The following is a 13,295-nucleotide window of genomic DNA, read 5'->3' on the forward strand; positions in this document are numbered from 1 at the left end:
CATTCCCGGAAGCACTGCAATACCGGGTCGATGCGTGGAGCGGACTGGGGCAAGCCCCACTTCCGGCTCCCTGTTCCAAAAATCCGTTTAATATGTGGTCCCCTCCATGGGGGACGTATCAGATATTAAACTGATAAGAACAGATACTACACTTGATCTTAGCCAAAAGGCCGAGAAGCGATACCCACAAATTGCGCCCCGCCGGGCGCCGGCATGCGGGATGCCGACGGAGCTGGCGCGGCTCAGCCCTCACCAGCCCCTCTGGCAGGTGTCGCCCGGCGAGTCCACGCGTGATCCAGGGAGACCACAGCCGCGCCACCGGGCACCTAACGCCAGCCGCTAAGCCGGGCCCAGTCTTCCTTTGACAGCAGCAGTGCAGCTCTGCTTGGGCAGAGCCTCCAAAAATACCATGAACTCATCGCTATCCCTCTCCACGGAAATCTTTAGTAAAAGGCGAAAGATTTATACGGGATGAAGAGAGACCCGAGTCGATATGGGGCCGCCGCCAAGCCCGTCGCCGTTAGCCGGGCCTGCGTGACGCCCCCGCTCGGAGTAGAATGCCCAGGGGCGTCGCAGCCGCCGTCCTCGGGGCCCCGACTCCTCCCTGTCCTCCTGTCCTCTCAAAAGACAGCAATCATTTTAACAAACATGAGGGGAAATTCAAAAGGCAAAGATGACATCATGCCTTACCTCAGCGCAGCTGTCCACCGCACAAACAGTGTGTCACCTTCCTTTAAAAAAAAAAAAAAAAAAAAAAAAAAAAAAAGAAAAACGGCGGGAAACGGGGGCCACGCACAGACAGGGCCCCCCCCCTCACAGCACTCAGTCTATTAGTCACTCACTCACTCACTCAGTCAGTCAGTCAGTCAGTCAGTCAGTCAGTCAGTCAGTCAGTCAGTCAGTTCTGCCTTTCGACAACAGGGGGCAGTAGAGGTGCACCATTCCAGGAAGCACTGCAATACCGGGTCGATGCGTGGAGCGGACGGGGCAAGCCCCACTTCCGGCTCCCTGTTCCAAAAATCCGTTTAATATGTGGTCCCCTCCATGGGGGACGTATCAGATATTAAACTGATAAGAACAGATACTACACTTGATCTTAGCCAAAAGGCCGAGAAGCGATACCCACAAATTGCGCCCCGCCGGGCGCCGGCATGCGGGATGCCGACGGAGCTGGCGCGGCTCAGCCCTCACCAGCCCCTCTGGCAGGTGTCGCCCGGCGAGTCCACGCGTGATCCAGGGAGACCACAGCCGCGCCACCGGGCACCTAACGCCAGCCGCTAAGCCGGGCCCAGTCTTCCTTTGACAGCAGCAGTGCAGCTCTGCTTGGGCAGAGCCTCCAAAAATACCATGAACTCATCGCTATCCCTCTCCACGGAAATCTTTAGTAAAAGGCGAAAGATTTATACGGATGAAGAGAGACCCGAGTCGATATGGGGCCGCCGCCAAGCCCGTCGCCGTTAGCCGGGCCTGCGTGACGCCCCCGCTCGGAGTAGAATGCCCAGGGGCGTCGCAGCCGCCGTCCTCGGGGCCCCGACTCCTCCCTGTCCTCCTGTCCTCTCAAAAGACAGCAATCATTTTAACAAACATGAGGGGAAATTCAAAAGGCAAAGATGACATCATGCCTTACCTCAGCGCAGCTGTCCACCGCACAAACAGTGTGTCACCTTCCTTTAAAAAAAAAAAAAAAAAAAAAAAAAAAAAAAAGAAAAACGGCGGGAAACGGGGGCCACGCACAGACAGGGCCCCCCCCCCTCACAGCACTCAGTCTATTAGTCACTCACTCACTCACTCAGTCAGTCAGTCAGTCAGTCAGTCAGTCAGTCAGTCAGTCAGTCAGTCAGTCAGTCAGTTCTGCCTTTCGACAACAGGGGGCAGTAGAGGTGCACCATTCCCGGAAGCACTGCAATACCGGGTCGATGCGTGGAGCGGACGGGGCAAGCCCCACTTCCGGCTCCCTGTTCCAAAAATCCGTTTAATATGTGGTCCCCTCCATGGGGGACGTATCAGATATTAAACTGATAAGAACAGATACTACACTTGATCTTAGCCAAAAGGCCGAGAAGCGATACCCACAAATTGCGCCCCGCCGGGCGCCGGCATGCGGGATGCCGACGGAGCTGGCGCGGCTCAGCCCTCACCAGCCCTCTGGCAGGTGTCGCCCGGCGAGTCCACGCGTGATCCAGGGAGACCACAGCCGCGCCACCGGGCACCTAACGCCAGCGCTAAGCCGGGCCCAGTCTTCCTTTGACAGCAGCAGTGCAGCTCTGCTTGGGCAGAGCCTCCAAAAATACCATGAACTCATCGCTATCCCTCTCCACGGAAATCTTTAGTAAAAGGCGAAAGATTTATACGGGATGAAGAGAGACCCGAGTCGATATGGGGCCGCCGCCAGCCCGTCGCCGTTAGCCGGGCCTGCGTGACGCCCCCGCTCGGAGTAGAATGCCCAGGGGCGTCGCAGCCGCCGTCCTCGGGGCCCCGACTCCTCCCTGTCCTCCTGTCCTCTCAAAAGACAGCAATCATTTTAACAAACATGAGGGGAAATTCAAAAGGCAAAGATGACATCATGCCTTACCTCAGCGCAGCTGTCCACCGCACAAACAGTGTGTCACCTTCCTTTAAAAAAAAAAAAAAAAAAAAAAAAAAAAAAAAAAGAAAAACGGCGGGAAACGGGGGCCACGCACAGACAGGGCCCCCCCCTCACAGCACTCAGTCTATTAGTCACTCACTCACTCACTCAGTCAGTCAGTCAGTCAGTCAGTCAGTCAGTCAGTCAGTTCTGCCTTTCGACAACAGGGGGCAGTAGAGGTGCACCATTCCCGGAAGCACTGCAATACCGGGTCGATGCGTGGAGCGGACGGGGCAAGCCCCACTTCCGGCTCCCTGTTCCAAAAATCCGTTTAATATGTGGTCCCCTCCATGGGGGACGTATCAGATATTAAACTGATAAGAACAGATACTACACTTGATCTTAGCCAAAAGGCCGAGAAGCGATACCCACAAATTGCGCCCCGCCGGGCGCCGGCATGCGGGATGCCGACGGAGCTGGCGCGGCTCAGCCCTCACCAGCCCCTCTGGCAGGTGTCGCCCGGCGAGTCCACGCGTGATCCAGGGAGACCACAGCCGCGCCACCGGGCACCTAACGCCAGCCGCTAAGCCGGGCCCAGTCTTCCTTTGACAGCAGCAGTGCAGCTCTGCTTGGGCAGAGCCTCCAAAAATACCATGAACTCATCGCTATCCCTCTCCACGGAAATCTTTAGTAAAAGGCGAAAGATTTATACGGGATGAAGAGAGACCCGAGTCGATATGGGGCCGCCGCCAAGCCCGTCGCCGTTAGCCGGGCCTGCGTGACGCCCCCGCTCGGAGTAGAATGCCCAGGGGCGTCGCAGCCGCCGTCCTCGGGGCCCCGACTCCTCCCTGTCCTCCTGTCCTCTCAAAAGACAGCAATCATTTTAACAAACATGAGGGGAAATTCAAAAGGCAAAGATGACATCATGCCTTACCTCAGCGCAGCTGTCCACCGCACAAACAGTGTGTCACCTTCCTTTAAAAAAAAAAAAAAAAAAAAAAAAAAAAAAAAAAGAAAACCGGCGGGAAACGGGGGCCACGCACAGACAGGGCCCCCCCCCTCACAGCACTCAGTCTATTAGTCACTCACTCACTCACTCAGTCAGTCAGTCAGTCAGTCAGTCAGTCAGTCAGTCAGTCAGTCAGTCAGTCAGTTCTGCCTTTCGACAACAGGGGGCAGTAGAGGTGCACCATTCCCGGAAGCACTGCAATACCGGGTCGATGCGTGGAGCGGACGGGGCAAGCCCCACTTCCGGCTCCTGTTCCAAAAATCCGTTTAATATGTGGTCCCCTCCATGGGGGACGTATCAGATATTAAACTGATAAGAACAGATACTACACTTGATCTTAGCCAAAAGGCCGAGAAGCGATACCCACAAATTGCGCCCCGCCGGGCGCCGGCATGCGGGATGCCGACGGAGCTGGCGCGGCTCAGCCCTCACCAGCCCCTCTGGCAGGTGTCGCCCGGCGAGTCCACGCGTGATCCAGGGAGACCACAGCCGCGCCACCGGGCACCTAACGCCAGCCGCTAAGCCGGGCCCAGTCTTCCTTTGACAGCAGCAGTGCAGCTCTGCTTGGGCAGAGCCTCCAAAAATACCATGAACTCATCGCTATCCCTCTCCACGGAAATCTTTAGTAAAAGGCGAAAGATTTATACGGGATGAAGAGAGACCCGAGTCGATATGGGGCCGCCGCCAAGCCCGTCGCCGTTAGCCGGGCCTGCGTGACGCCCCGCTCGGAGTAGAATGCCCAGGGGCGTCGCAGCCGCCGTCCTCGGGGCCCCGACTCCTCCCTGTCCTCCTGTCCTCTCAAAAGACAGCAATCATTTTAACAAACATGAGGGGAAATTCAAAAGGCAAAGATGACATCATGCCTTACCTCAGCGCAGCTGTCCACCGCACAAACAGTGTGTCACCTTCCTTTAAAAAAAAAAAAAAAAAAAAAGAAAACCGGCGGGAAACGGGGGCCACGCACAGACAGGGCCCCCCCCTCACAGCACTCAGTCTATTAGTCACTCACTCACTCAGTCAGTCAGTCAGTCAGTCAGTCAGTCAGTCAGTCAGTCTGCCTTTCGACAACAGGGGGCAGTAGAGGTGCACCATTCCCGGAAGCACTGCAATACCGGGTCGATGCGTGGAGCGGACGGGGCAAGCCCCACTTCCGGCTCCCTGTTCCAAAAATCCGTTTAATATGTGGTCCCCTCCATGGGGGACGTATCAGATATTAAACTGATAAGAACAGATACTACACTTGATCTTAGCCAAAAGGCCGAGAAGCGATACCCACAAATTGCGCCCCGCCGGGCGCCGGCATGCGGGATGCCGACGGAGCTGGCGCGGCTCAGCCCTCACCAGCCCCTCTGGCAGGTGTCGCCCGGCGAGTCCACGCGTGATCCAGGGAGACCACAGCCGCGCCACCGGGCACCTAACGCCAGCCGCTAAGCCGGGCCCAGTCTTCCTTTGAACAGCAGCAGTGCAGCTCTGCTTGGGCAGAGCCTCCAAAAATACCATGAACTCATCGCTATCCCTCTCCACGGAAATCTTTAGTAAAAGGCGAAAGATTTATACGGGATGAAGAGAGACCCGAGTCGATATGGGGCCGCCGCCAAGCCCGTCGCCGTTAGCCGGGCCTGCGTGACGCCCCCGCTCGGAGTAGAATGCCCAGGGGCGTCGCAGCCGCCGTCCTCGGGGCCCCGACTCCTCCCTGTCCTCCTGTCCTCTCAAAAGACAGCAATCATTTTAACAAACATGAGGGGAAATTCAAAAGGCAAAGATGACATCATGCCTTACCTCAGCGCAGCTGTCCACCGCACAAACAGTGTGTCACCTTCCTTTAAAAAAAAAAAAAAAAAAAAAAAAAAAAAAAAGAAAAACGGCGGGAAACGGGGGCCACGCACAGACAGGGCCCCCCCCCTCACAGCACTCAGTCTATTAGTCACTCACTCACTCACTCAGTCAGTCAGTCAGTCAGTCAGTCAGTCAGTCAGTCAGTCAGTTCTGCCTTTCGACAACAGGGGGCAGTAGAGGTGCACCATTCCCGGAAGCACTGCAATACCGGGTCGATGCGTGGAGCGGACGGGGCAAGCCCCACTTCCGGCTCCCTGTTCCAAAAATCCGTTTAATATGTGGTCCCCTCCATGGGGGACGTATCAGATATTAAACTGATAAGAACAGATACTACACTTGATCTTAGCCAAAAGGCCGAGAAGCGATACCCACAAATTGCGCCCCGCCGGGCGCCGGCATGCGGGATGCCGACGGAGCTGGCGCGGCTCAGCCCTCACCAGCCCCTCTGGCAGGTGTCGCCCGGCGAGTCCACGCGTGATCCAGGGAGACCACAGCCGCGCCACCGGGCACCTAACGCCAGCCGCTAAGCCGGGCCCAGTCTTCCTTTGACAGCAGCAGTGCAGCTCTGCTTGGGCAGAGCCTCCAAAAATACCATGAACTCATCGCTATCCCTCTCCACGGAAATCTTTAGTAAAAGGCGAAAGATTTATACGGGATGAAGAGAGACCCGAGTCGATATGGGGCCGCCGCCAAGCCCGTCGCCGTTAGCCGGGCCTGCGTGACGCCCCCGCTCGGAGTAGAATGCCCAGGGGCGTCGCAGCCGCCGTCCTCGGGGCCCCGACTCCTCCCTGTCCTCCTGTCCTCTCAAAAGACAGCAATCATTTTAACAAACATGAGGGGAAATTCAAAAGGCAAAGATGACATCATGCCTTACCTCAGCGCAGCTGTCCACCGCACAAACAGTGTGTCACCTTCCTTTAAAAAAAAAAAAAAAAAAAAAGAAAACCGGCGGGAAACGGGGGCCACGCACAGACAGGGCCCCCCCCCTCACAGCACTCAGTCTATTAGTCACTCACTCACTCACTCAGTCAGTCAGTCAGTCAGTCAGTCAGTCAGTCAGTCAGTCAGTCAGTCAGTCAGTTCTGCCTTTCGACAACAGGGGGCAGTAGAGGTGCACCATTCCCGGAAGCACTGCAATACCGGGTCGATGCGTGGAGCGGACGGGGCAAGCCCCACTTCCGGCTCCCTGTTCCAAAAATCCGTTTAATATGTGGTCCCCTCCATGGGGGACGTATCAGATATTAAACTGATAAGAACAGATACTACACTTGATCTTAGCCAAAAGGCCGAGAAGCGATACCCACAAATTGCGCCCCGCCGGGCGCCGGCATGCGGGATGCCGACGGAGCTGGCGCGGCTCAGCCCTCACCAGCCCCTCTGGCAGGTGTCGCCCGGCGAGTCCACGCGTGATCCAGGGAGACCACAGCCGCGCCACCGGGCACCTAACGCCAGCCGCTAAGCCGGGCCCAGTCTTCCTTTGACAGCAGCAGTGCAGCTCTGCTTGGGCAGAGCCTCCAAAAATACCATGAACTCATCGCTATCCCTCTCCACGGAAATCTTTAGTAAAAGGCGAAAGATTTATACGGGATGAAGAGAGACCCGAGTCGATATGGGGCCGCCGCCAAGCCCGTCGCCGTTAGCCGGGCCTGCGTGACGCCCCCGCTCGGAGTAGAATGCCCAGGGGCGTCGCAGCCGCCGTCCTCGGGGCCCCGACTCCTCCCTGTCCTCCTGTCCTCTCAAAAGACAGCAATCATTTTAACAAACATGAGGGGAAATTCAAAAGGCAAAGATGACATCATGCCTTACCTCAGCGCAGCTGTCCACCGCACAAACAGTGTGTCACCTTCCTTTAAAAAAAAAAAAAAAAAAAAAAAAAAAAAAAAAAAAAAACGGCGGGAAACGGGGGCCACGCACAGACAGGGCCCCCCCCCTCACAGCACTCAGTCTATTAGTCACTCACTCACTCACTCAGTCAGTCAGTCAGTCAGTCAGTCAGTCAGTCAGTCAGTCAGTCAGTCAGTCAGTCAGTCAGTTCTGCCTTTCGACAACAGGGGGCAGTAGAGGTGCACCATTCCCGGAAGCACTGCAATACCGGGTCGATGCGTGGAGCGGACGGGGCAAGCCCCACTTCCGGCTCCCTGTTCCAAAAATCCGTTTAATATGTGGTCCCCTCCATGGGGGACGTATCAGATATTAAACTGATAAGAACAGATACTACACTTGATCTTAGCCAAAAGGCCGAGAAGCGATACCCACAAATTGCGCCCCGCCGGGCGCCGGCATGCGGGATGCCGACGGAGCTGGCGCGGCTCAGCCCTCACCAGCCCCTCTGGCAGGTGTCGCCCGGCGAGTCCACGCGTGATCCAGGGAGACCACAGCCGCGCCACCGGGCACCTAACGCCAGCCGCTAAGCCGGGCCCAGTCTTCCTTTGACAGCAGCAGTGCAGCTCTGCTTGGGCAGAGCCTCCAAAAATACCATGAACTCATCGCTATCCCTCTCCACGGAAATCTTTAGTAAAAGGCGAAAGATTTATACGGGATGAAGAGAGACCCGAGTCGATATGGGGCCGCCGCCAAGCCCGTCGCCGTTAGCCGGGCCTGCGTGACGCCCCCGCTCGGAGTAGAATGCCCAGGGGCGTCGCAGCCGCCGTCCTCGGGGCCCCGACTCCTCCCTGTCCTCCTGTCCTCTCAAAAGACAGCAATCATTTTAACAAACATGAGGGGAAATTCAAAAGGCAAAGATGACATCATGCCTTACCTCAGCGCAGCTGTCCACCGCACAAACAGTGTGTCACCTTCCTTTAAAAAAAAAAAAAAAAAAAAAAAAAAAAGAAAACCGGCGGGAAACGGGGGCCACGCACAGACAGGGCCCCCCCCCTCACAGCACTCAGTCTATTAGTCACTCACTCACTCACTCAGTCAGTCAGTCAGTCAGTCAGTCAGTCAGTCAGTCAGTCAGTCAGTCAGTCAGTTCTGCCTTTCGACAACAGGGGGCAGTAGAGGTGCACCATTCCCGGAAGCACTGCAATACCGGGTCGATGCGTGGAGCGGACGGGGCAAGCCCCACTTCCGGCTCCCTGTTCCAAAAATCCGTTTAATATGTGGTCCCCTCCATGGGGGACGTATCAGATATTAAACTGATAAGAACAGATACTACACTTGATCTTAGCCAAAAGGCCGAGAAGCGATACCCACAAATTGCGCCCCGCCGGGCGCCGGCATGCGGGATGCCGACGGAGCTGGCGCGGCTCAGCCCTCACCAGCCCCTCTGGCAGGTGTCGCCCGGCGAGTCCACGCGTGATCCAGGGAGACCACAGCCGCGCCACCGGGCACCTAACGCCAGCCGCTAAGCCGGGCCCAGTCTTCCTTTGACAGCAGCAGTGCAGCTCTGCTTGGGCAGAGCCTCCAAAAATACCATGAACTCATCGCTATCCCTCTCCACGGAAATCTTTAGTAAAAGGCGAAAGATTTATACGGGATGAAGAGAGACCCGAGTCGATATGGGGCCGCCGCCAAGCCCGTCGCCGTTAGCCGGGCCTGCGTGACGCCCCCGCTCGGAGTAGAATGCCCAGGGGCGTCGCAGCCGCCGTCCTCGGGGCCCCGACTCCTCCCTGTCCTCCTGTCCTCTCAAAAGACAGCAATCATTTTAACAAACATGAGGGGAAATTCAAAAGGCAAAGATGACATCATGCCTTACCTCAGCGCAGCTGTCCACCGCACAAACAGTGTGTCACCTTCCTTTAAAAAAAAAAAAAAAAAAAAAAAAAAAAAAAAGAAAACCGGCGGGAAACGGGGGCCACGCACAGACAGGGCCCCCCCCCTCACAGCACTCAGTCTATTAGTCACTCACTCACTCACTCAGTCAGTCAGTCAGTCAGTCAGTCAGTCAGTCAGTCAGTCAGTCAGTTCTGCCTTTCGACAACAGGGGGCAGTAGAGGTGCACCATTCCCGGAAGCACTGCAATACCGGGTCGATGCGTGGAGCGGACGGGGCAAGCCCCACTTCCGGCTCCCTGTTCCAAAAATCCGTTTAATATGTGGTCCCCTCCATGGGGGACGTATCAGATATTAAACTGATAAGAACAGATACTACACTTGATCTTAGCCAAAAGGCCGAGAAGCGATACCCACAAATTGCGCCCCGCCGGGCGCCGGCATGCGGGATGCCGACGGAGCTGGCGCGGCTCAGCCCTCACCAGCCCCTCTGGCAGGTGTCGCCCGGCGAGTCCACGCGTGATCCAGGGAGACCACAGCCGCGCCACCGGGCACCTAACGCCAGCCGCTAAGCCGGGCCCAGTCTTCCTTTGACAGCAGCAGTGCAGCTCTGCTTGGGCAGAGCCTCCAAAAATACCATGAACTCATCGCTATCCCTCTCCACGGAAATCTTTAGTAAAAGGCGAAAGATTTATACGGGATGAAGAGAGACCCGAGTCGATATGGGGCCGCCGCCAAGCCCGTCGCCGTTAGCCGGGCCTGCGTGACGCCCCCGCTCGGAGTAGAATGCCCAGGGGCGTCGCAGCCGCCGTCCTCGGGGCCCCGACTCCTCCCTGTCCTCCTGTCCTCTCAAAAGACAGCAATCATTTTAACAAACATGAGGGGAAATTCAAAAGGCAAAGATGACATCATGCCTTACCTCAGCGCAGCTGTCCACCGCACAAACAGTGTGTCACCTTCCTTTAAAAAAAAAAAAAAAAAAAAAAAAAAAAAAAAAAAAGAAAAACGGCGGGAAACGGGGGCCACGCACAGACAGGGCCCCCCCCCTCACAGCACTCAGTCTATTAGTCACTCACTCACTCACTCAGTCAGTCAGTCAGTCAGTCAGTCAGTTCTGCCTTTCGACAACAGGGGGCAGTAGAGGTGCACCATTCCCGGAAGCACTGCAATACCGGGTCGATGCGTGGAGCGGACGGGGCAAGCCCCACTTCCGGCTCCCTGTTCCAAAAATCCGTTTAATATGTGGTCCCCTCCATGGGGGACGTATCAGATATTAAACTGATAAGAACAGATACTACACTTGATCTTAGCCAAAAGGCCGAGAAGCGATACCCACAAATTGCGCCCCGCCGGGCGCCGGCATGCGGGATGCCGACGGAGCTGGCGCGGCTCAGCCCTCACCAGCCCCTCTGGCAGGTGTCGCCCGGCGAGTCCACGCGTGATCCAGGGAGACCACAGCCGCGCCACCGGGCACCTAACGCCAGCCGCTAAGCCGGGCCCAGTCTTCCTTTGACAGCAGCAGTGCAGCTCTGCTTGGGCAGAGCCTCCAAAAATACCATGAACTCATCGCTATCCCTCTCCACGGAAATCTTTAGTAAAAGGCGAAAGATTTATACGGGATGAAGAGAGACCCGAGTCGATATGGGGCCGCCGCCAAGCCCGTCGCCGTTAGCCGGGCCTGCGTGACGCCCCCGCTCGGAGTAGAATGCCCAGGGGCGTCGCAGCCGCCGTCCTCGGGGCCCCGACTCCTCCCTGTCCTCCTGTCCTCTCAAAAGACAGCAATCATTTTAACAAACATGAGGGGAAATTCAAAAGGCAAAGATGACATCATGCCTTACCTCAGCGCAGCTGTCCACCGCACAAACAGTGTGTCACCTTCCTTTAAAAAAAAAAAAAAAAAAAAAAAAAAAAAAAAGAAAAACGGCGGGAAACGGGGGCCACGCACAGACAGGGCCCCCCCCCTCACAGCACTCAGTCTATTAGTCACTCACTCACTCACTCAGTCAGTCAGTCAGTCAGTCAGTCAGTCAGTCAGTCAGTCAGTCAGTCAGTTCTGCCTTTCGACAACAGGGGGCAGTAGAGGTGCACCATTCCCGGAAGCACTGCAATACCGGGTCGATGCGTGGAGCGGACGGGGCAAGCCCCACTTCCGGCTCCCTGTTCCAAAAATCCGTTTAATATGTGGTCCCCTCCATGGGGGACGTATCAGATATTAAACTGATAAGAACAGATACTACACTTGATCTTAGCCAAAAGGCCGAGAAGCGATACCCACAAATTGCGCCCCGCCGGGCGCCGGCATGCGGGATGCCGACGGAGCTGGCGCGGCTCAGCCCTCACCAGCCCCTCTGGCAGGTGTCGCCCGGCGAGTCCACGCGTGATCCAGGGAGACCACAGCCGCGCCACCGGGCACCTAACGCCAGCCGCTAAGCCGGGCCCAGTCTTCCTTTGACAGCAGCAGTGCAGCTCTGCTTGGGCAGAGCCTCCAAAAATACCATGAACTCATCGCTATCCCTCTCCACGGAAATCTTTAGTAAAAGGCGAAAGATTTATACGGGATGAAGAGAGACCCGAGTCGATATGGGGCCGCCGCCAAGCCCGTCGCCGTTAGCCGGGCCTGCGTGACGCCCCCGCTCGGAGTAGAATGCCCAGGGGCGTCGCAGCCGCCGTCCTCGGGGCCCCGACTCCTCCCTGTCCTCCTGTCCTCTCAAAAGACAGCAATCATTTTAACAAACATGAGGGGAAATTCAAAAGGCAAAGATGACATCATGCCTTACCTCAGCGCAGCTGTCCACCGCACAAACAGTGTGTCACCTTCCTTTAAAAAAAAAAAAAAAAAAAAAAAAAAAAAAAAGAAAACCGGCGGGAAACGGGGGCCACGCACAGACAGGGCCCCCCCCCTCACAGCACTCAGTCTATTAGTCACTCACTCACTCACTCAGTCAGTCAGTCAGTCAGTCAGTCAGTCAGTCAGTCAGTCAGTCAGTCAGTCAGTCAGTTCTGCCTTTCGACAACAGGGGGCAGTAGAGGTGCACCATTCCCGGAAGCACTGCAATACCGGGTCGATGCGTGGAGCGGACGGGGCAAGCCCCACTTCCGGCTCCCTGTTCCAAAAATCCGTTTAATATGTGGTCCCCTCCATGGGGGACGTATCAGATATTAAACTGATAAGAACAGATACTACACTTGATCTTAGCCAAAAGGCCGAGAAGCGATACCCACAAATTGCGCCCCGCCGGGCGCCGGCATGCGGGATGCCGACGGAGCTGGCGCGGCTCAGCCCTCACCAGCCCCTCTGGCAGGTGTCGCCCGGCGAGTCCACGCGTGATCCAGGGAGACCACAGCCGCGCCACCGGGCACCTAACGCCAGCCGCTAAGCCGGGCCCAGTCTTCCTTTGACAGCAGCAGTGCAGCTCTGCTTGGGCAGAGCCTCCAAAAATACCATGAACTCATCGCTATCCCTCTCCACGGAAATCTTTAGTAAAAGGCGAAAGATTTATACGGGATGAAGAGAGACCCGAGTCGATATGGGGCCGCCGCCAAGCCCGTCGCCGTTAGCCGGGCCTGCGTGACGCCCCCGCTCGGAGTAGAATGCCCAGGGGCGTCGCAGCCGCCGTCCTCGGGGCCCCGACTCCTCCCTGTCCTCCTGTCCTCTCAAAAGACAGCAATCATTTTAACAAACATGAGGGGAAATTCAAAAGGCAAAGATGACATCATGCCTTACCTCAGCGCAGCTGTCCACCGCACAAACAGTGTGTCACCTTCCTTTAAAAAAAAAAAAAAAAAAAAAAAAAAAAAAAAAAAAAAACGGCGGGAAACGGGGGCCACGCACAGACAGGGCCCCCCCCCTCACAGCACTCAGTCTATTAGTCACTCACTCACTCACTCAGTCAGTCAGTCAGTCAGTCAGTCAGTCAGTCAGTCAGTCAGTCAGTCAGTCAGTCAGTCAGTTCTGCCTTTCGACAACAGGGGGCAGTAGAGGTGCACCATTCCCGGAAGCACTGCAATACCGGGTCGATGCGTGGAGCGGACGGGGCAAGCCCCACTTCCGGCTCCCTGTTCCAAAAATCCGTTTAATATGTGGTCCCCTCCATGGGGGACGTATCAGATATTAAACTGATAAGAACAGATACTACACTTGATCTTAGCCAAAAGGCCGAGAAGCGATACC

At 56.4% G+C, this 13,295-nt stretch overlaps 29 non-coding genes across 29 annotated transcripts; all 29 read right to left on the reverse strand.

The window, feature by feature from the left end:
* LOC140585986 (U2 spliceosomal RNA) lies at window positions 1-182 on the reverse strand. The gene has a single exon (XR_011987922.1). It is a non-coding gene; the product is annotated as a U2 spliceosomal RNA (small nuclear RNA).
* A 195-nt stretch (window positions 183-377) lies between these two features.
* On the reverse strand, window positions 378-491 carry LOC140586210 (U5 spliceosomal RNA). The gene has a single exon (XR_011988074.1). It is a non-coding gene; the product is annotated as a U5 spliceosomal RNA (small nuclear RNA).
* A 437-nt stretch (window positions 492-928) lies between these two features.
* On the reverse strand, window positions 929-1,120 carry LOC140585981 (U2 spliceosomal RNA). Its single transcript, XR_011987918.1, has one exon. It is a non-coding gene; the product is annotated as a U2 spliceosomal RNA (small nuclear RNA).
* Window positions 1,121-1,315: 195 nt separating this feature from the next.
* Window positions 1,316-1,428, reverse strand: LOC140585801 (U5 spliceosomal RNA). Its single transcript, XR_011987739.1, has one exon. It is a non-coding gene; the product is annotated as a U5 spliceosomal RNA (small nuclear RNA).
* A 447-nt stretch (window positions 1,429-1,875) lies between these two features.
* Window positions 1,876-2,067, reverse strand: LOC140585836 (U2 spliceosomal RNA). Its single transcript, XR_011987773.1, has one exon. It is a non-coding gene; the product is annotated as a U2 spliceosomal RNA (small nuclear RNA).
* Window positions 2,068-2,260: 193 nt separating this feature from the next.
* Window positions 2,261-2,374, reverse strand: LOC140586211 (U5 spliceosomal RNA). Its single transcript, XR_011988075.1, has one exon. It is a non-coding gene; the product is annotated as a U5 spliceosomal RNA (small nuclear RNA).
* Window positions 2,375-2,800: 426 nt separating this feature from the next.
* On the reverse strand, window positions 2,801-2,992 carry LOC140585837 (U2 spliceosomal RNA). Its single transcript, XR_011987774.1, has one exon. It is a non-coding gene; the product is annotated as a U2 spliceosomal RNA (small nuclear RNA).
* Window positions 2,993-3,187: 195 nt separating this feature from the next.
* LOC140586212 (U5 spliceosomal RNA) lies at window positions 3,188-3,301 on the reverse strand. The gene has a single exon (XR_011988076.1). It is a non-coding gene; the product is annotated as a U5 spliceosomal RNA (small nuclear RNA).
* Window positions 3,302-3,745: 444 nt separating this feature from the next.
* Window positions 3,746-3,936, reverse strand: LOC140585983 (U2 spliceosomal RNA). The gene has a single exon (XR_011987920.1). It is a non-coding gene; the product is annotated as a U2 spliceosomal RNA (small nuclear RNA).
* A 195-nt stretch (window positions 3,937-4,131) lies between these two features.
* Window positions 4,132-4,245, reverse strand: LOC140586213 (U5 spliceosomal RNA). Its single transcript, XR_011988077.1, has one exon. It is a non-coding gene; the product is annotated as a U5 spliceosomal RNA (small nuclear RNA).
* Window positions 4,246-4,653: 408 nt separating this feature from the next.
* LOC140585838 (U2 spliceosomal RNA) lies at window positions 4,654-4,845 on the reverse strand. The gene has a single exon (XR_011987775.1). It is a non-coding gene; the product is annotated as a U2 spliceosomal RNA (small nuclear RNA).
* Window positions 4,846-5,041: 196 nt separating this feature from the next.
* On the reverse strand, window positions 5,042-5,155 carry LOC140586214 (U5 spliceosomal RNA). Its single transcript, XR_011988078.1, has one exon. It is a non-coding gene; the product is annotated as a U5 spliceosomal RNA (small nuclear RNA).
* Window positions 5,156-5,585: 430 nt separating this feature from the next.
* On the reverse strand, window positions 5,586-5,777 carry LOC140585840 (U2 spliceosomal RNA). The gene has a single exon (XR_011987777.1). It is a non-coding gene; the product is annotated as a U2 spliceosomal RNA (small nuclear RNA).
* A 195-nt stretch (window positions 5,778-5,972) lies between these two features.
* Window positions 5,973-6,086, reverse strand: LOC140586215 (U5 spliceosomal RNA). Its single transcript, XR_011988079.1, has one exon. It is a non-coding gene; the product is annotated as a U5 spliceosomal RNA (small nuclear RNA).
* Window positions 6,087-6,517: 431 nt separating this feature from the next.
* On the reverse strand, window positions 6,518-6,709 carry LOC140585841 (U2 spliceosomal RNA). The gene has a single exon (XR_011987778.1). It is a non-coding gene; the product is annotated as a U2 spliceosomal RNA (small nuclear RNA).
* A 195-nt stretch (window positions 6,710-6,904) lies between these two features.
* On the reverse strand, window positions 6,905-7,018 carry LOC140586216 (U5 spliceosomal RNA). Its single transcript, XR_011988080.1, has one exon. It is a non-coding gene; the product is annotated as a U5 spliceosomal RNA (small nuclear RNA).
* A 451-nt stretch (window positions 7,019-7,469) lies between these two features.
* LOC140585842 (U2 spliceosomal RNA) lies at window positions 7,470-7,661 on the reverse strand. The gene has a single exon (XR_011987779.1). It is a non-coding gene; the product is annotated as a U2 spliceosomal RNA (small nuclear RNA).
* Window positions 7,662-7,856: 195 nt separating this feature from the next.
* Window positions 7,857-7,970, reverse strand: LOC140586218 (U5 spliceosomal RNA). The gene has a single exon (XR_011988082.1). It is a non-coding gene; the product is annotated as a U5 spliceosomal RNA (small nuclear RNA).
* A 438-nt stretch (window positions 7,971-8,408) lies between these two features.
* Window positions 8,409-8,600, reverse strand: LOC140585843 (U2 spliceosomal RNA). Its single transcript, XR_011987780.1, has one exon. It is a non-coding gene; the product is annotated as a U2 spliceosomal RNA (small nuclear RNA).
* A 195-nt stretch (window positions 8,601-8,795) lies between these two features.
* Window positions 8,796-8,909, reverse strand: LOC140586219 (U5 spliceosomal RNA). Its single transcript, XR_011988083.1, has one exon. It is a non-coding gene; the product is annotated as a U5 spliceosomal RNA (small nuclear RNA).
* A 434-nt stretch (window positions 8,910-9,343) lies between these two features.
* Window positions 9,344-9,535, reverse strand: LOC140585844 (U2 spliceosomal RNA). The gene has a single exon (XR_011987781.1). It is a non-coding gene; the product is annotated as a U2 spliceosomal RNA (small nuclear RNA).
* A 195-nt stretch (window positions 9,536-9,730) lies between these two features.
* On the reverse strand, window positions 9,731-9,844 carry LOC140586220 (U5 spliceosomal RNA). Its single transcript, XR_011988084.1, has one exon. It is a non-coding gene; the product is annotated as a U5 spliceosomal RNA (small nuclear RNA).
* A 418-nt stretch (window positions 9,845-10,262) lies between these two features.
* Window positions 10,263-10,454, reverse strand: LOC140585845 (U2 spliceosomal RNA). Its single transcript, XR_011987782.1, has one exon. It is a non-coding gene; the product is annotated as a U2 spliceosomal RNA (small nuclear RNA).
* Window positions 10,455-10,649: 195 nt separating this feature from the next.
* On the reverse strand, window positions 10,650-10,763 carry LOC140586221 (U5 spliceosomal RNA). Its single transcript, XR_011988085.1, has one exon. It is a non-coding gene; the product is annotated as a U5 spliceosomal RNA (small nuclear RNA).
* A 438-nt stretch (window positions 10,764-11,201) lies between these two features.
* LOC140585846 (U2 spliceosomal RNA) lies at window positions 11,202-11,393 on the reverse strand. The gene has a single exon (XR_011987783.1). It is a non-coding gene; the product is annotated as a U2 spliceosomal RNA (small nuclear RNA).
* Window positions 11,394-11,588: 195 nt separating this feature from the next.
* LOC140586222 (U5 spliceosomal RNA) lies at window positions 11,589-11,702 on the reverse strand. Its single transcript, XR_011988086.1, has one exon. It is a non-coding gene; the product is annotated as a U5 spliceosomal RNA (small nuclear RNA).
* A 446-nt stretch (window positions 11,703-12,148) lies between these two features.
* LOC140585847 (U2 spliceosomal RNA) lies at window positions 12,149-12,340 on the reverse strand. Its single transcript, XR_011987784.1, has one exon. It is a non-coding gene; the product is annotated as a U2 spliceosomal RNA (small nuclear RNA).
* Window positions 12,341-12,535: 195 nt separating this feature from the next.
* LOC140586223 (U5 spliceosomal RNA) lies at window positions 12,536-12,649 on the reverse strand. The gene has a single exon (XR_011988087.1). It is a non-coding gene; the product is annotated as a U5 spliceosomal RNA (small nuclear RNA).
* Window positions 12,650-13,100: 451 nt separating this feature from the next.
* Window positions 13,101-13,292, reverse strand: LOC140585848 (U2 spliceosomal RNA). The gene has a single exon (XR_011987785.1). It is a non-coding gene; the product is annotated as a U2 spliceosomal RNA (small nuclear RNA).
* Window positions 13,293-13,295: the final 3 nt, after the last annotated feature.

This window comes from Paramormyrops kingsleyae, unplaced genomic scaffold (genome assembly GCF_048594095.1).
Source record: "Paramormyrops kingsleyae isolate MSU_618 unplaced genomic scaffold, PKINGS_0.4 ups35, whole genome shotgun sequence".
NCBI classification, from domain to species: domain Eukaryota; kingdom Metazoa; phylum Chordata; class Actinopteri; order Osteoglossiformes; family Mormyridae; genus Paramormyrops; species Paramormyrops kingsleyae.